The sequence below is a fragment of the Corylus avellana genome, chromosome ca5 (genome assembly GCF_901000735.1).
Source record: "Corylus avellana chromosome ca5, CavTom2PMs-1.0".
Taxonomy (NCBI): domain Eukaryota; kingdom Viridiplantae; phylum Streptophyta; class Magnoliopsida; order Fagales; family Betulaceae; genus Corylus; species Corylus avellana.
The window spans coordinates 30,440,230-30,459,008 of record NC_081545.1 but is presented as its reverse complement, the minus strand read 5'-3'; the positions used below and the strand labels follow the sequence as shown (position 1 = coordinate 30,459,008).

General features: G+C 35.3%; 1 long non-coding RNA gene across 1 annotated transcript; it reads right to left on the bottom strand.

The window, feature by feature from the left end:
• Positions 1–13,151: 13,151 nt before the first annotated feature.
• On the bottom strand, positions 13,152–15,839 carry LOC132182445 (uncharacterized). The gene is made up of 2 exons (XR_009440303.1): positions 15,676–15,839; positions 13,152–13,819 (listed from the first exon to the last, which is right to left on the bottom strand). It is a non-coding gene; the product is annotated as an uncharacterized LOC132182445 (long non-coding RNA).
• Positions 15,840–18,779: the final 2,940 nt, after the last annotated feature.

Here is an 18,779-nt window from a genome sequence, read left to right as displayed (position 1 = left end):
TCCCTTTTAACATTCTGAAATTTAAAATGGTGTCCACTTCCAAAGCATGCTCATTGTTTCCATTGGCAGCTTGTTCTCAGAATTAAACTGATTTTGAGTACATATTGGTGGATATCACTTTGGCCCTTCAGTTGGATGATTTTGCACATTTGAGAGTGAGGCTATGCCTGTCTGATTGTGTGAGCTCTCCCAATTTATCCCATCAAAATGCTTAATCTCAACATGGGTTAGTGTTCCAGGATCTACACACCTAAACGTCACTGCGACTCCATCTGGGTTTGAACGCGGAAAATAAAATGAAGTAATGCCACAAACTTTACAAAATGTGTGCTTTGCTGTATGAGTGCCAAAGGTGTAGGTTGTAAGAAACTGTTTGGAATCTCCCAGAAGCTCAAACCTTTCAGCAGGAACTATAAAGTGGGTGTTAGCCCTCATGAAGCAATCAGAACAGTTGCAATCCCAGGCTACAACGCTAGTGGAAGCGCGGACCCGCCATCTTACATTCCTGCAGTGGCACCCCCCATTATGTACTACTGTCTCAGAATCCATTCCACAAGATTCTAGTTCTTCAGAGGTGCTACAAAAAGATGAATGTTTAATATCTGTTAGTTAGAAATGCAGGTCGGCCATTTGTTGTAAATGGAATTAGTTTATATTCAGAAATATTCTGTGGTTGCAGAACTTCAGATGAAATTGTTTCTGATACCTTGTGACAAAATAATAATAATCATAGCTTCTCAATATGCATTTGATGGTCCAGACTCCAGAGAGTCAAGAATGGTTCAATAAGCAGATATGGGAAGACTTGTGACTGCATTAGGCTCCAAAGTTTGACATAGTACAATATGAGAAAATTAGGAGCAAAAAGAAGAGGAAAAAGATTAGACAGTTTATATTAAGTAGTTCAAAATTTCTAGAGACTTCAGTATCTTTCTTTATATTCTGAAGTTAAACATGCACGCGCCGAGGATCTAGAACCTACAATATTATCCTCCATCCCCATTCTTATGATTGAGAAGTGTTGTTTGATCTGCAGTTTATTGGTGGAATTGCATTTCACCTAACATGGAAGCCAGAGTCAATAAAACGAGGCCATTGGTAACAATTAAGAATCAATCATCATAAGTGATGGTATAATGTAAATTTGGATTTCCCCAACTGAAAGTCTAAAGTTTTGCCATCACTTTAATTTAAAAGGGCTGTCGTTTTCTTTGAGGGCCAACATGTGAAGATGGACTTTTCAACATTTGAGGGCTTGGTAAAACAAGATGAAGGTACATGGTATATTTGAGCTGGAAAATGTATGTCCATATATGTTTTCTCCAATCCCTCGCCCCACCAGCTATTTCAAAAGCGAGACAAAGATAGCATAAAAGAAAAGAATCCAAATTTCCTAAATTTAATTTTCATATTAAGGCCCACCTTTGATATAGAACACTGACAAATATCTCAATCCACTCATGAACAAAAGGGTTATGGTGAATGTGAATCCTAGTAACTAGTCAGAGTTCAATCTCCATTATGTCGGTTGTTGTTGTCTTTATCATGTACCTAATTGAGAAATACTACACAAACTCCCACTTTTAAGCACCCAAGTGCTTACTCCCTAATGTGGTAGTTGCAAAAAAAAGAATAAGCAGATGAGATTAAAACACGTTGTAACACCCTACCCTAATGACACACAATATTATCCGCTTTTAACTCCCTCGGACCAGACTTCCCAGGAGGTTACCCATCCTAGTACTACTCTCACAAAAGCACGCTTAACTGAGGAGTTCTGATAGGATCTTGACCATACGGCTTTAAAACGCGTTATTGTCATCAACGGTGTAAGTATACATTTAAGTACATCTCCATCTCCATACCCAGGCGATGTGGGATGCCCCACACGTTGTAGTGTAAAGCTGATGTAGCAACATTATGGAGTAAGCACTTGGGAGTATAAAAGTGAAAGTTCGTGTAACATTTCTTGTGTCTAATTTTGTGTGACAGCTCATAAAAAGAAGTCACATTTTTTCATATAACCTAGGACTCAACATAGGAGTCTTGTTTGTGGACTGAGGTCCCATCACTAGATGCCACTAAAACATGGATTTTCTCTCAACCTTATTGCTTCCTTTACCACCATGAACTTTGTCATGACAATGGAAACATTCACAGCACCACTAGCAAGAGTGCTGATACAGCTCTACCTCTCCAAACACCTATTTGACTTGGACCCCACACATGCTTATATGGATCCAAGTACTTGATAAGAAACAAGACTAAACAAGCGACCTATGTCACGTCACATATCAAACCAAAAACTTTAAATACTGTTAAAGTAATGGTTAAGTGATTAAATTTACCTCTTCCTATAAGTAAAAGCTTTTGGGATAACTGATACTTTTACATGGTATCAGAGCCAAAAAGGTCCTACGATAGAACCTTGACTCTGTCAATTCAACCCTCATTTAATTAAATATTTCACGTGTTAGGCCTCACCTATTAAAAAAGAGTTTGAGCCCACACGTGAGGGAGAGTGTTAAAGTAATGGTTTAGTGATTAAATTTACCATTTCCTATATGTTTAAGCTTTTAAGATAACAAGTAATTTAACAAATACAACAATCAAAAACTGTAGGGTACACCTTATTCTTTGCCAATATGTCATAAATCTAACCTAGCAATTTGGTCGAGATGCCACGACACAAAATCAATGTTTCTCATTGCAATCTTTAGGAATTGGGAAATAGTTGTCATTCAAAATGTGATTAGACCAGATGACACTGTTCTTTTTCACTTGAAGTGATTGATCATCGCTATATTAGTAAAGCTCATTCAAGAATCATCAGTTATATCCACTTCTCATTCTTAACTGATGGAAATTTCCAGACCATTGGAACCCAATTACAGGATGATGCACATGAAGCAGCATGTGCTATTAGACATTGCAAATTCAGAGAAAAGAAGAAGAATACAAAGTTAGAGAAGATAAAAAGCTTTACCTGAAAGGAAGTCTGAAGGAACCCCCCCAATCCCAATAACCGCGCAGGGCTGAGACCGAGCTTATGGATTAAACCCCACCGGGTAGTGACTATTATATGGCGGTTAAAGGTCAATTAAGGCTGCAAATGGGGATATTTCCGTTGGAGCACCTTATTTTTATAATATCCATCAATTGGCGTTTAAAGGTCAATTAAGGCTGCAAATTGGGTTGGTGATTTCCCTTGAGCACCTTATTTTATGGAGTAATGATTCATATATATATTTTTTTTTAATAAAGTAATGATTCATACAACGCTGATGTGCTTGAACAGTTCATGCACACCCAGTATTTTTTTTTTTTTAATATTTTAATTATAAAAAAATAAAAAATAAATAAAAAATTGCTTACTCATCCATATGGTTTAATTTCTTTATTTTTTTGATCTGTACGATTTACTTTTTATCACAGGATGTCCCTCTAGTTTGCTTAAAGATAGAGATGGTCTCTACGTCAAAATTTCATACAAAATTTGACGAAACGCTACGTTAGTACCCATCACAATTTGATACGTGACCACATAATTAATTAATTAAAAATAATAATTTTTTAAAAATTAAAATATTAAAAAATTATATTTAAAAATTTTTAAAAATAAATAAATAAATAATTTGGGGGTGGCCGTAGCTACCCCCTTTGGCCATTTGTGGTGGCCAAGGACTTTCTGGCAATTTTTTTTTTTTTTTTTTAACTTAAAAAAAAATTATTAGTTTTAATTAATTATATGGACACGTGTCAAACCATGATTGATACTGACATGACATTCTGTTAAATTTTGGAAGGAATTTTAACAAATGGACCATCTTCGTCTTTAAGCAAGCCAAAGGGACCTACTATGATAAAAAGTAAACCCTAAGAGTCAAAAAATAAAGAAGTTAAATCAAAGGGGTGAATAAAGTATTTAACCCTAAAATAAAAGGTCTCAGGTTTTTTCCCAAGCGAAATGTTTAGCATTACCCATGTGCACGTGCCACGCAAGTGAAGCATTTTCCCGACTAATTTTACATTTGTTTCTTACGGAGACTTTGAATTAGGAGTTCGATTGCCAAAATTTAAAGTTTGAAAGAAGGATTGTAAATAGGTGATGGTTATGGGTGGGGGGTAAAATATAATTTACCATTATATTGTCATTCATCCTCATCTTCCTCTAATTTCTATAGGACGATGGTTTGATTTTTATTGAAGACCCAAGACACGTGAAAACATGCCTAATTGGCAATCCAACAAGAGAATGAAAGAAAACCCCACCTTCTTTCCCTCTTAGGGTAGCTTTACCTTTTAATTAGCTCAGTTAGGATAGAAGGGAAACGAGTAATTTTATTCATCACCTCACCTTTTTTCTTATTCTTTCAAATCTTATGTGGCATGGTTTTTTCAACTAAAAACTTAATAGCATATTAAGATATCACACAACCCAAAAGCTTAAGTCTATGGGTTTTGGCCCGACAATATTATATTAACCACTCGCACTTCTTATTCAATGTAAGATTCCATCATTTTACACTCACACATATGTACTCAACAATCCATACCCTAAATACTATGAAAAACCACACTATATAAACTTTAAAAGTTGAAAGGTGATGTATAACATTACTTAGACGTGTACATCTGTTTGATTAGGAGTACTGGTATTAAGCTACAATGGTTAGTGTTTGAGTTGGAATCTATATGCCCAGTCTAAGTTAGGCCTGGCTTTAGTTTTGTAGGGTGCATATATCCATTATGGCTCTAGGACCCCTTTGTGACCACTCACTTTCCCTCAACTTAATTTTGGTAAATCTTAATTGATATATTTATATACACCCTCTTATCTCCTGAAAGTTTATAAATGACCAATATCTTATCAAGTACTTTTGTATGAACATAGAAAGGTGAATTCAAATTTGACCCCAAAAAAGAAAATACAAATATAATGAAAATATGAGAAGTTTCATCAAATTTGAAACTTTATGCTCCATACCACCACATGCCTATGTAATTTGGTATGGCAATGCCATGGGAGAAGCTGATAAGGCATAGATGAAACTGCAAAAGATGTTTTACTCTTTTTCAGGGCATGGCATGGCATGTTATATATATATATATATAAGGTTAACTCCATTGCAAGTAACAGATTCCATAAGTTCAGAAGAAGTTCATGAAATAGATTCCAACAAACCCCTAACCATCCCTTTTAACATTCTGAAATTTAAAATGGTGTCCACTTCCAAAGCATGCTCATTGTTTCCATTGGCAGCTTGTTCTCATAATTAAACTGATTTGAGTACATATTGGTGGATATCACTTTGGCCCTTCAGTTGACTGATTTTGCACATTTGAGAGTGAGGCTATGCCTGTCTGATTGTCTGAGCTCTCCCAATTTCTCCCATCAAAATGCTTAATCTCAACATGGGTTAGTGTTCCAGGATCTACACACCTAAACGTCACTGCAACTCCATCTGGGTTTAAACGCGGAAAAAAAAATGAAGTAATGCCACAAACTTTACAAAATGTGTGCTTTGCTGTATGAGTACCAAAGGTATAGGTTGTAAGAAACTGTTTGGAATCTCCCAGAAGCTCAAACCTTTCAGCAGGGACTATAAAGTGGGTGTTAGCCCTCATGAAGCAGTTAGAACAGTTGCAATCCCAGGCTACAACGCTAGTGGGAGCGCGGACCTGCCATCTTACATTCTTGCAGTGGCACCCCCCATTATGCACTACTGTCTCAGAATCCATTCCACAAGATTCTAGTTCTTCAGAGGTGCTACAAAAAGATGAATGTTTAATATCTGTTAGTTAGAAATGCAGGTCGGCCATTTGTTGTAAATGGAATTAGTTTATATTCAGAAATATTCTGTGGTTGCAAAACTTCAGATGAAATTGTTTCTAATACCTTGTGACAAAATAATAATAATCATAGCTTCTCAATATGCAATTGATGGTCCAGACTCCAGAGAGTCAAGAATGGTTCAATAAGCAGATATGGGAAGACTTGTGACTGCATTAGGCTCCAAAGTTTGACATAGTACAATATGAGAAAATTAGGAGAAAAAAGAAAGAGGAAAAAGATTAGACAGTTTGTACTAAGTAGTTCAAAATTTCTGGAGACTTCAGTATCTTTCTTTATATTCTTAAGTTAAACATGCACACGCCGAGGATCTGGAACCTACAATATTATCCTCCATCCCCATTCTTATGATTGAGGAAGTGTTGTTTGATCTACAGTTTTATTGGTGGAATTGCATTTCACCTAACATGGAAGCCAGAGTAAATAAAATGAGGCCATTGGTAACAATTAAGAATCAATCATCATAAGTGATGGTATGATGTAAATTTGGATTTCCCCAACTGAAAGTCTAAAGTTTTGCCATCACTTTAATTTAAAAGGGCTGTCGTTTTCTTTCAGGGCCAACATGTGAAGATGGACTTTTCAACATAGGGCTTGGTAAAACAAGATGAAGGTACATGGTATATTTGAGCTGGAAAATGTATGTCCATATATGGTTTCTCCAATCCCTCGCCCCACCAGCTATTTCAAGAGCGAAGATAGCATAAAAGAAAAGAATCCAAATTTCCTAATAATAACAAAATTTAAATTTCATATTAAGGCCCACCTTTGATATAGAACACTGACAAATATCTCAATCCACTCATGAACAAAAGGGTTATGGCCGGTGATTGTGAATCCTAGTAACTAGTTAGAGTTCAATCTCCATTATGTCGGTTATTGTTGTCTTTATCATGTACCTAATTGAGAAATACTACACAAACTCCCACTTTTATGCTCCCAAGTGTTTACTCCAGAATGTGGTAGTTGCAGAAAAAGAATAAGCAAATGAGATTAAAACACATTGCAGTGGAAAGCTGGCAATATTAAAGAGTAAGCACTTGAAAGTGTAAAAGTGAAAGTTCGTGTAGCATTTCTCGTATCTAATTTTGTGTGACAGCTCATAAAAAGAAGTCACATTTTTTTCATATAACCTAGGACTCAACATAGGAGTCTTGTTTGTGGACTGAGGTCCCATCATTAGATGCCACTAAAACATGGATTTTCTCTCAACCTTATTGCTTCCTTTACCACCATGAACTTTGCCATGCCAACGGAAACATTCACAGCACCACTAGCAAGAGTGCTGATACAGCTCTACCTCTCCAAACACCTATTTGACCCGGACCCCACACATATTTATATGGATCCAAGTACTCGATAAGAAACAAGAGTAAACTACCAAAAACCTTAAATACTACCCTCAAAAACAGTAGGGTGCACCTTATTCTTTACCAATTTGTCATAAATCTAACCTAACAATTTGGTCGAGATGCCACAACCCAAAATCAATGTTTCTCATTGCAATCCTTAGGAATTGGGAAATAGTTGTCATTCAAAATGTGATTAGACCAGATGACACTGTTCTTTTTCACTTGAAGTGATTGATCATCGCTATATTAGTAAAGCTCATTCAAGAATCATCAGTTATTCCCACTTCTCATTCTTAACTGATGGAAATTTCCAGACCATTGGAACCCAATTACAGGATGATGCACATGAAGCAGCATGTGCTATTAGACATTGCAAATTCAGAGAAAAGAAGAACACAAAGTTAGAGAAGATAAAGGCTTACCTGAAAGGAAGTCTGAAGGAACCCCTCAATCCCAATAACCGTGCAGGGCTGAGACCGAGCTTATGGATTAAACCCCCGCCGGGTAGTAACTATTAAATAGCGCTTAAAGGTCAATTAAGGCTGCAAATGGGGTTGGTCACTTCCCTTGAGGACCTTATTTTATAATATCCATCAACTGACGAAGAAATTTCCAACAATAATAAAATAAATGGTCCCAGGAATTTTTTTTACCAAGCGAAGTGTTATAAACCACTTCAAAATACTGGCGTAATGGTTACAATTTACCTTCAAATTTTTACTTAAAAAAAGAAAAAAAAAAAAAGACTTATCTAGTTAGTGTAAGTTAAAATAATTGTAAAATAAAAATATAATTTTTAATATTATTCATTTGGTTATTTTACGCAAGTCATGTGCACGTGCCATGCAAGTGAAGCATTTTCCCGACCAATTTAACATTTGTTTCTTAAGGAGACTTTGAATTAGGAGTTCGATTGCCAAAATTTAAAGTTTGGAAGAAGGATTATAAATATGTGATGGTTATGGGTGGGGGTAAAATGTAATTTACCATTATGCCATCATTCATCCTCATCTTCTTCTAGTTTCTGTGAATGATGGTTTGATTTTTATTGAAGACCCAAGACACATGAAAACTGAAAACGTGCCTAATTGGCAATGCAACGAGGGAATGAAAGAAAACCCCACCAACCTTCTTTCCTTCTTCGGGTAGCTTTACCTTATAATTAGCTTTGTTATGACTTGAAATAAATGAGTAATTTTATTCATCACCTCACCTTTTTAAAAAAAAAAAAAAAAAAAAATTTCTTTCAAAGTTCATGTGGGGTGGTTTTTCCAATTAAAAACTTAATAGCATGTTAAGATATCGCATAACTCAAAAGCTTAAACCTATAGGCAGGAACAGAGCCAGCTTTGAGTTTGGGGGGACCAAGGGCCAAAATTTTTTTAGAGAGGGATCAATTGGCAAAAAATATCTTAAATTATATTTTTTTTACCTTAAATTATTTTTTTTGTCTTAAATTTTTTTTTTTCTTGTAATTTGGGGGGGGACCAGGGCCACTACCGGTCCCCCTAAATTCTTCCCTACCTATGGGTTTTGGCCCGATAATATTATATTAACCACTCACATTTCTTATTCAATGTGAAATTCTATCATTTTACACTCACACATATATATACTCAACAATTTGAACCCTAAATACTATAAAAGACCACGTTACATAAACTTTAAAAGTTGAAAAGAGATATATAAAAGCGTGTACGTCTGTTTGATTAAGAGTCGTATTAAGCTACAATCATTGGACCCTAAATACTATGAAAGACCACGTTACATAAACTTTAAAAGTTGAAAAGAGATATATAAAAGCGTGTACGTCTGTTTGATTAGGAGTCGTATTAAGCTACAATCATTGGTGTTTGAATGGGAATCTCTATACCCAGTCAAAGTTAGGCCTGGGTTTCACCTAACATGGAAGCCAGAGTCAATAAAACGAGGCCATTGGTAACAATTAAGAATCAATCATCATAAGTGATGGTATGATGTAAATTTGGATTTCCCCAACTGAAAGTCTAAAGTTTTGCCATCACTTTAATTTAAAAGGGCTGTCGTTTTCTTTGAGGGCCAACATGTGAAGATGGACTTTTCAACATAGGGCTTGGTAAAACAAGATGAAGGTACATGGTATATTTGAGCTGGAAAATGTATGTCCATATGTGTTTTCTCCAATCCCTCACCCAACCAGCTATTTCAAAAGCGAGACAAAGACAGCATAAAAGAAAAGAATCCAAATTTCCTAAATTTAAATTTCATATTAAGGCCCACCTTTGATATAGAACACTGACAACTATCTCAATCCACTCATGAACAAAAGGGTTATGGTGAATGTGAATCCTAGTAACTAGTTAGAGTTCAATCTCCATTATGTCGGTTGTTGTTGTCTTTATCATGTACCTAATTGAGAAATACTACACAAACTCCTACTTTTCCGCTCCCAAGTGCTTACTCCCTAATGTGGTAGTTGCAAAAAAAGAATAAGCAGATGAGATTAAAACACGTTGTAACACCCACCCCAATGACACACAATATTGTCCGCTTTTGACTCCCTCATACCAGACTTCACAGGAGGTCACCCATCCTAGTGCTACTTTTGCAGAAGCACGCTTAACTGAGCAGTTTTGATATGATCTTGACCATACGGCTTTAAAACACGTTATTGTCATTAAGGGTGTAAGTATACATTTAAGTACATCTCCATCTCCATACCCAGGCGATGTGGGATGCCACACACGTTGTAGTGTAAAGCTGATGTGGCAACATTAAGGAGTAAGTACTTGGGAGTGTAAAAGTGAAAATTCGTGTAACATTTCTCATGTCTAATTTTGTGTGACAGCTCATAAAAAGAAGTCACATTTTTTCATATAACCTAGGACTCAACATAGGAGTCTTGTTTGTGGACTGAGGTCCCATCACTAGATGCCACTAAAACATGGATTTTCTCTCAACCTTATTGCTTCCTTTACCACCATGAACTTTGTCATGACAATGGAAACATTCACAGCACCACTAGCAAGAGTGCTGATACAGCTCTACCTCTCCAAACACCTATTTGACCCGGACCCCACACATACTTATATGGATCCAAGTACCTTGATAAGAAACAAGACTAAACAAGCGATCTATGTCACATCACATATCAAACCAAAAATCTTAAATACTCTTAAAGTAATGGTTAAGTGATTAAATTTACTTCTTCCTATAAGTATAAGTTTTTGAGATAACTGATAATTTAACATGGTATCAGAGTCAAAAAGGTCCTACGATAGAACCTTGACTCTGTCAATTCACCCCTCATTTAATTAAATATTCCACGTGTTAAGTCTCACCTATTAAAAGGGAGTTTAAGCCCACACGTAAAGGGGGTGTTAAAGTAATAGTTTAGTGATTAAATTTACATTTTCCTATAAATTTAAGCTTTTGAAATAACTGGTAATTAAACAAATACCACAATCAAAAACTGTAGGGTACACCTTATTCTTTGCCAATATGTCATAAATCTAACCTAACTATTTGGTCGAGATGCCACGACACAAAACCAATGTTTCTCATTGCAATCTTAAGGAATTGGGAAATAGTTGTCGTTCAAAATGTGATTAGACCAGATGACACTGTTCTTTTTCACTTGAAGTGATTGATCATCGCTATATTAGTAAAGCTCATTCAAGAATCATCAGTTATATCCACTTCTCATTCTTAACTGATGGAAATTTCCAGACCATTGGAACCCAATTACAGGATGATGCACATGAAGCAGCATGTGCTATTAGACATTGCAAATTCAGAGAAAAGAAGAAGAATACAAAGTTAGAGAAGATAAAAAGCTTTACCTGAAAGGAAGTCTGAAGGAACCCCCCCAATCCCAATAACCGCGCAGGGCTGAGACCGAGCTTATGGATTAAACCCCACCGGGTAGTGACTATTATATGGCGGTTAAAGGTCAATTAAGGCTGCAAATGGGGATATTTCCGTTGGAGCACCTTATTTTTATAATATCCATCAATTGGCGTTTAAAGGTCAATTAAGGCTGCAAATTGGGTTGGTGATTTCCCTTGAGCACCTTATTTTATGGAGTAATGATTCATATATATATTTTTTTTTAATAAAGTAATGATTCATACAACGCTGATGTGCTTGAACAGTTCATGCACACCCAGTATTTTTTTTTTTTTAATATTTTAATTATAAAAAAATAAAAAATAAATAAAAAATTGCTTACTCATCCATATGGTTTAATTTCTTTATTTTTTTGATCTGTACGATTTACTTTTTATCACAGGATGTCCCTCTAGTTTGCTTAAAGATAGAGATGGTCTCTACGTCAAAATTTCATACAAAATTTGACGAAACGCTACGTTAGTACCCATCACAATTTGATACGTGACCACATAATTAATTAATTAAAAATAATAATTTTTTAAAAATTAAAATATTAAAAAATTATATTTAAAAATTTTTAAAAATAAATAAATAAATAATTTGGGGGTGGCCGTAGCTACCCCCTTTGGCCATTTGTGGTGGCCAAGGACTTTCTGGCAATTTTTTTTTTTTTTTTTTAACTTAAAAAAAAATTATTAGTTTTAATTAATTATATGGACACGTGTCAAACCATGATTGATACTGACATGACATTCTGTTAAATTTTGGAAGGAATTTTAACAAATGGACCATCTTCGTCTTTAAGCAAGCCAAAGGGACCTACTATGATAAAAAGTAAACCCTAAGAGTCAAAAAATAAAGAAGTTAAATCAAAGGGGTGAATAAAGTATTTAACCCTAAAATAAAAGGTCTCAGGTTTTTTCCCAAGCGAAATGTTTAGCATTACCCATGTGCACGTGCCACGCAAGTGAAGCATTTTCCCGACTAATTTTACATTTGTTTCTTACGGAGACTTTGAATTAGGAGTTCGATTGCCAAAATTTAAAGTTTGAAAGAAGGATTGTAAATAGGTGATGGTTATGGGTGGGGGGTAAAATATAATTTACCATTATATTGTCATTCATCCTCATCTTCCTCTAATTTCTATAGGACGATGGTTTGATTTTTATTGAAGACCCAAGACACGTGAAAACATGCCTAATTGGCAATCCAACAAGAGAATGAAAGAAAACCCCACCTTCTTTCCCTCTTAGGGTAGCTTTACCTTTTAATTAGCTCAGTTAGGATAGAAGGGAAACGAGTAATTTTATTCATCACCTCACCTTTTTTCTTATTCTTTCAAATCTTATGTGGCATGGTTTTTTCAACTAAAAACTTAATAGCATATTAAGATATCACACAACCCAAAAGCTTAAGTCTATGGGTTTTGGCCCGACAATATTATATTAACCACTCGCACTTCTTATTCAATGTAAGATTCCATCATTTTACACTCACACATATGTACTCAACAATCCATACCCTAAATACTATGAAAAACCACACTATATAAACTTTAAAAGTTGAAAGGTGATGTATAACATTACTCAGACGTGTACATCTGTTAGATTAGGAGTACTGGTATTAAGCTACAATGGTTGGTGTTTGAGTTGGAATCTATATGCCCAGTCTAAGTTAGGCCGGCTTTAGTTTTGTAGGGTGCATATATCTATTATGGCTCTAGGACCCCTTTGTGACCACTCACTTTCCCTCAACTTAATTTTGGTAAATCTTAATTGATATATTTATATACACCCTATTATCTCCTGAAAGTTTATAAATGACCAATATCTTATCAAGTACTTTTGTATGAACATAGAAAGGTGAATTCAAATTTGACCCCAAAAAAGAAAATACAAATATAATGAAAATATGAGAAGTTTCATCAAATTTGAAACTTTATGCTCCATACCACCACATGCCTATGTAATTTGGTATGGCAATGCCATGGGAGAAGCTGATAAGGCATAGGTGAAATTGCAAAAGATGTTTTACTTTTTTTCAGGCATGGCATGGCATGGCATGTTATATATATATATATATAAAGTCAACTCCATTGCAAGTAACAGATTCCATAAGTTCAGAAGAAGTTCATGAAGTAGATTCCAAAACCCCAAACCCCTAACCATCCCTTTTAACATTCTGAAATTTAAAATGGTGTCAACTTCCAAAGCATGCTCATTGTTTCCATTGGCAGCTTGTTCTCAGAATTAAACTGATTTGAGTACATATTGGTGGATATCACTTTGGCCCTTCACTTGACTGATTTTGCACATTTGAGAGTGAGGCTATGCCAGTCTGATTGTATGAGCTCTCCCAATTTCTCCCATCAAAATGCTTAATCTCAACATGGGTTAGTGTTCCAGGATCTACACACCTAAACGTCACTGCAACTCCATCTGGGTTTGAACGTGGAAAATAAAATGAAGTAATGCCACAAGCTTTACAAAATGTGTGCTTTGCTGTATGAGTGCCAAAGGTATAGGTTGTAAGAAACTGTTTGGAATCTCCCAGAAGCTAAAACCTTTCAGCAGGGAGTATAAAGTGGGTGTTAGCCCTCATGAAGCAGTCAGAACAGTTGCAATCCCAGGCTACAACGCTAGTGGGAGAGTGGACCCGCCACCTTACATTCCTGCAGTGGCACCCCCCATTATGCACTACTGTCTCAGAATCCATTCCACAGGATTCTAGTTCTTCAGAGGTGCTACAAAAAAATGAATGTTTAATATCTGTTAGTTAGAAATGCAGGTCGGCCATTTGTTGTAAATGGAATTAGTTTATATTCAGAAATATTCTGTGGTTGCAGAACTTCAGATGAAATTGTTTCTGATACCTTGTGACAAAATAATAATAATAATCATAGCTTCTCAATATGCATTTGATGGTCAAGACTCCGGAGAGTCAAGAATGGTTCAATAAGCAGATATGGGAAGACTTGTGACTGCATTAGGCTCCTAAGTTTGACATAGTACAATATGAGAAAATTAGGAGAAAAAAGAAGAGGAAAAAGATTAGACAGTTTATACTAAGTAGTTCAAAATTTCTAGAGACTTCAGTGTCTTTCTTTATATTTTGAAGTTAAACATGCACGCGCCAAGGATCTGGAACCTACAATATTATCCTCCATCCCCATTCTTATGATTGAGGAAGTGTTGTTTGATCTACAGTTTATTGGTGGAATTGCATTTCACCTAACATGGAAGCCAGAGTCAATAAAACGAGGCCATTGGTAACAATTAAGAATCAATCATCATAAGTGATGGTATGATGTAAATTTGGATTTCCCCAACTGAAAGTCTAAAGTTTTGCCATCACTTTAATTTAAAAGGGCTATCGTTTTCTTTGAGGGCCAACATGTGAAGATGGACTTTTCAGCATAGGGCTTGGTAAAACAAGATGAAGGTACATGGTATACTTGAGCTGGAAAATGTATGTCCATATATAGTTTCTCCAATCCCTCGCCCCACCAGCTATTTCAAGAGCGAAGATAGCATAAAAGAAAAGAATCCAAATTTCCTAATAATAACAAAATTTAAATTTCATATTAAGGCCCACCTTTGATATAGAACACTGACAAATATCTCAATCCACTCATGAACAAAAGGGTTATGGCCGGTGAATGTGAATCCTAGTAACTAGTTAGAGTTCAATCTCCATTATGTCGGTTATTGTTGTCTTTATCATGTACTAGAAATACTACACAAACTCCCACTTTTACGCTCCCAAGTGTTTACTCCAGAATGTGGTAGTTGCAGAAAAAGAATAAGCAAATGAGATTAAAACACATTGCAGTGGAAAGCTGGCAACATTAAAGAGTAAGCACTTGAAAGTGTAAAAGTGAAAGTTCGTGTAGCATTTCTCGTGTCTAATTTTGTGTGACAGCTCATAAAAAGAAGTCACATTTTTTTCATATAACCTAGGACTCAACATAGGAGTCTTGTTTGTGGACTGAGGTCCCATCATTAGATGCCACTAAAACATGGATTTTCTCTCAACCTTATTGCTTCCTTTACCACCATGAACTTTGCCATGCCAACGGAAACATTCACAGCACCACTAGCAAGAGTGCTGATACAGCTCTACCTCTCCAAACACCTATTTGACCCGGACCCCACACATATTTATATGGATCCAAGTACTCGATAAGAAACAAGAGTAAACTACCAAAAACCTTAAATACTACCCTCAAAAACAGTAGGGTGCACCTTATTCTTTACCAATATGTCATAAATCTAACCTAACTATTTGGTCGAGATGCCACAACCCAAAATCAATGTTTCTCATTGCAATCCTTAGGAATTGGGAAATAGTTGTCATTCAAAATGTGATTAGACCAGATGACACTGTTCTTTTTCACTTGAAGTGATTGATCATCGCTATATTAGTAAAGCTCATTCAAGAATCATCAGTTATTCCCACTTCTCATTCTTAACTGATGGAAATTTCCAGACCATTGGAACCCAATTACAGGATGATGCACATGAAGCAGCATGTGCTATTAGACATTGCAAATTCAGAGAGAAGAAGAATAACACAAAGTTAGAGAAGATAAAGGCTTACCTGAAAGGAAGTCTGAAGGAACCCCTCAATCCCAATAACCGTGCAGGGCTAAGACCGAGCTTATGGATTAAACCCCCGCCGGGTAGTAACTATTAAATGGCGCTTAAAGGTCAACTAAGGCTGCAAATGGGGTTGGTCACTTCCCTTGAGGACCTTATTTTATAATATCCATCAACTGACGAAGAAATTTCCAACAATAATAAAATAAAAGGTCCCAGGAATTTTTTTTACCAAGCGAAGTGTTATAAACCACTTCAAAATACTGGCGTAATGGTTACAATTAACCTTCAAATTTTTTACTTGAAAAAAAAAAAAAAAAAGAAAGAAAAGAAAAGAAAGACTTATCTAATTAGTGTAATTGAAAATAATTGTAAAATAAAAATATAATTTTTAGTATTATTCATTTGGTTATTTTACGTAAGTCATGTGCACATGCCATGTAAGTGAAGCATTTTTCCGACCAATTTAACATTTATTTCTTAAGGAGACTTCGAATTAGGAATTTAATTGCCAAAATTTAAAGTTTGGAAGAAGGATTATAAATAGGTGATGGTTATGGGTGGGGGTAAAATATAATTTACCATTATGTCATCATTAATCCTCATCTTCTTCTAGTTTCTGTAGGATGATGGTTTGATTTTTATTGAAGACCCAAGACACGTGAAAACTGAAAACGTGCCTAATGGGCAATGCAGCGAGGGAATGAAAGAAAACCCCACCAACCTTCTTTCCTTCTTCTGGTACTTTACCTTACAATTAGCTCTGTTATGACGGGAAATAAATGAGTAATTTTATTCATCAAATCACCTTTTTTTTTTTTTTTTTTTTTTAATTCTTTCGAAGTTCATGTAGGGTGGTTTTTCCAATAAGATATCGCATAACTCAAAAGCTTAAGCCTATAAGCAGGAACGGAGCCAACTTTGAGTTTGGGGGGACCAAAGGCCAAAAGTTTTCTGGAGAAGGATTAATTGGCAAAAAAATATCTTAAATTATATTTTTTTTACCTTAAAATTTTTTTTGTCTTAAATTTTTTTTTTTTCTTGTAATTTGGGGGGGACCAGGGCCACTACGGGCCCCCCCTAAATTTGTCCTTGCCTATGGGTTTTGGCCTGACAATATTATATTAACCACTCACATTTCTTATTCAATGTGAAATTCTATCATTTTACACTCACACATATATATACTCAACAATTCGAACCCTAAATACTATGAAAGACCATGTTACATAAACTTTAAAAGTTGAAAAGAGATATATAAAAGCGTGTACGTCTGTTTGATTAGGAGTCGTATTAAGCTACAATCATTGGACCCTAAATACTATGAAAGACCACGTTACATAAACTTTAAAAGTTGAAAAGAGATATATAAAAGCGTGTACATCTGTTTGATTAGGAGTCGTATTAAGCTACAATCATTGGCGTTTGAATAGGAATCTATATAACGGGTCAAAGTTAGGCCTGACTTTAGTTTTGTAGGGTGCAATATCCATTATGGCTCTAAAACCCCTTTGCGACCTCACTTTCCCTCAACTCAATCTTGGTAAACTTAATTGATATATTTATATACATCCTCTTATCTCCTGAAAGTTTTATAAATGACCAGTATCTTCTAGAGTACTTTGGTATGAACAAAGAAAGGTGAATTCAAATTTGACCCCAAAAAAGAAAATACAAATATAATCATAATATGAGAAGTTTCATCAAATATGAAACTTTATGTTCCATACCACCACATGATGCCTATGTAATTTGGTATGGCAATGCCATGGGAGAAGCTGATAAGCATCGATGAAATTGCAAAAGTTGTTTTGCTCTTTTTCAGAGCATGGCATGGCATGTTATGTTATATATATATATATAATGCAATGGGATAAGCATTAATACTAAACTATGGGATAAGAGTAGTGTGCCAATGTGTATATATATATATATATATATAATGCAATGGGATAAGCATTAATACTAAACTATAGGATAAGAGTAGTGTGCCAATGTGTATATATATATATATATATATAATGCAATGGGATAAGCATTAATACTAAACTATGGGATAAGAGTAGTGTGCCAATGTGGCCCAAAGGGGCATGGGCACCTTTGTAGTGAGTTACAAATACAATGCTAGCTAGCTGGTTGTTGTTGGGTGGCTGACGTTGATTTTCTTTATATAGTGGACGAACCTACGACCTTAATCTATCGGTTCAGAGGGTCAATGATCATCTCATCTCAATAAATGTTCCTTTGAATATTCAATGGTTTTGTGGCCTTGTAAATTTTGTAATGCTTCTTTTCCTTTCAGGGTTAGGTGGCTGACCTTACAGCTTAGTGTATTTGAGTGAGAGACAGCTTAAGGTTTCGAATGATAAACGATTTTGCTTTAGTTTTGGTTCGATACTGTAGCAAAAAGTGATTGATGTGAAAAAAAGTAAGAATATTTTTTTTTTATAAAGTGAAAAAAGTAAGAATGTTTGGTATGGAAAAATGAAAAAAAAATTGTTTTGTAGTTATTTTTTTATTTGAATAGTAAAAAAAAATGAGTGATGTGATGTAAAAAGGAAGAAAATATTAAAAAAATGAAAAAGTGAGATGAATAGTGTAATGACAAAATCATGGAAAAACGTTTATCAAACAAAGCCTAAGTAGAGGTGGTAAAATGGGTCGGCATGTCATCCCATAATGACTCGCAACTCGTTTAGGATAAACTCAAACACGACCTATTTAGCTAATGGATCGGCTCCATCAAACCTGGAGACGATACGATAAGTTCGCAGGTCACCCGACACAACCCACTTAACCCATTTAGTTTTTTTTTTTTTTTGAAAATGAAAGTGATGAGTCGAGTCATAAACGGACAAATTGACTCATTTATCAAAGTAAACGGAATATACCCGTTTATGACTCAAACCTAGTAATTTCGTATCGTATTCGTGTCGGGTTGTTAGGTCGTGTCAAAATTGACAGTCTTAAGTTTAAGTATTTTATCTTTATGTGTTGGCAATGTGGTTAGCTATACCTATGCAAATTCTCCTCATTGTCCAAAAAAAAAAAAAAAAAAAAAAATTAGGTTTGAAATTCAACCCACCAAAATTAATGTTAGATAGT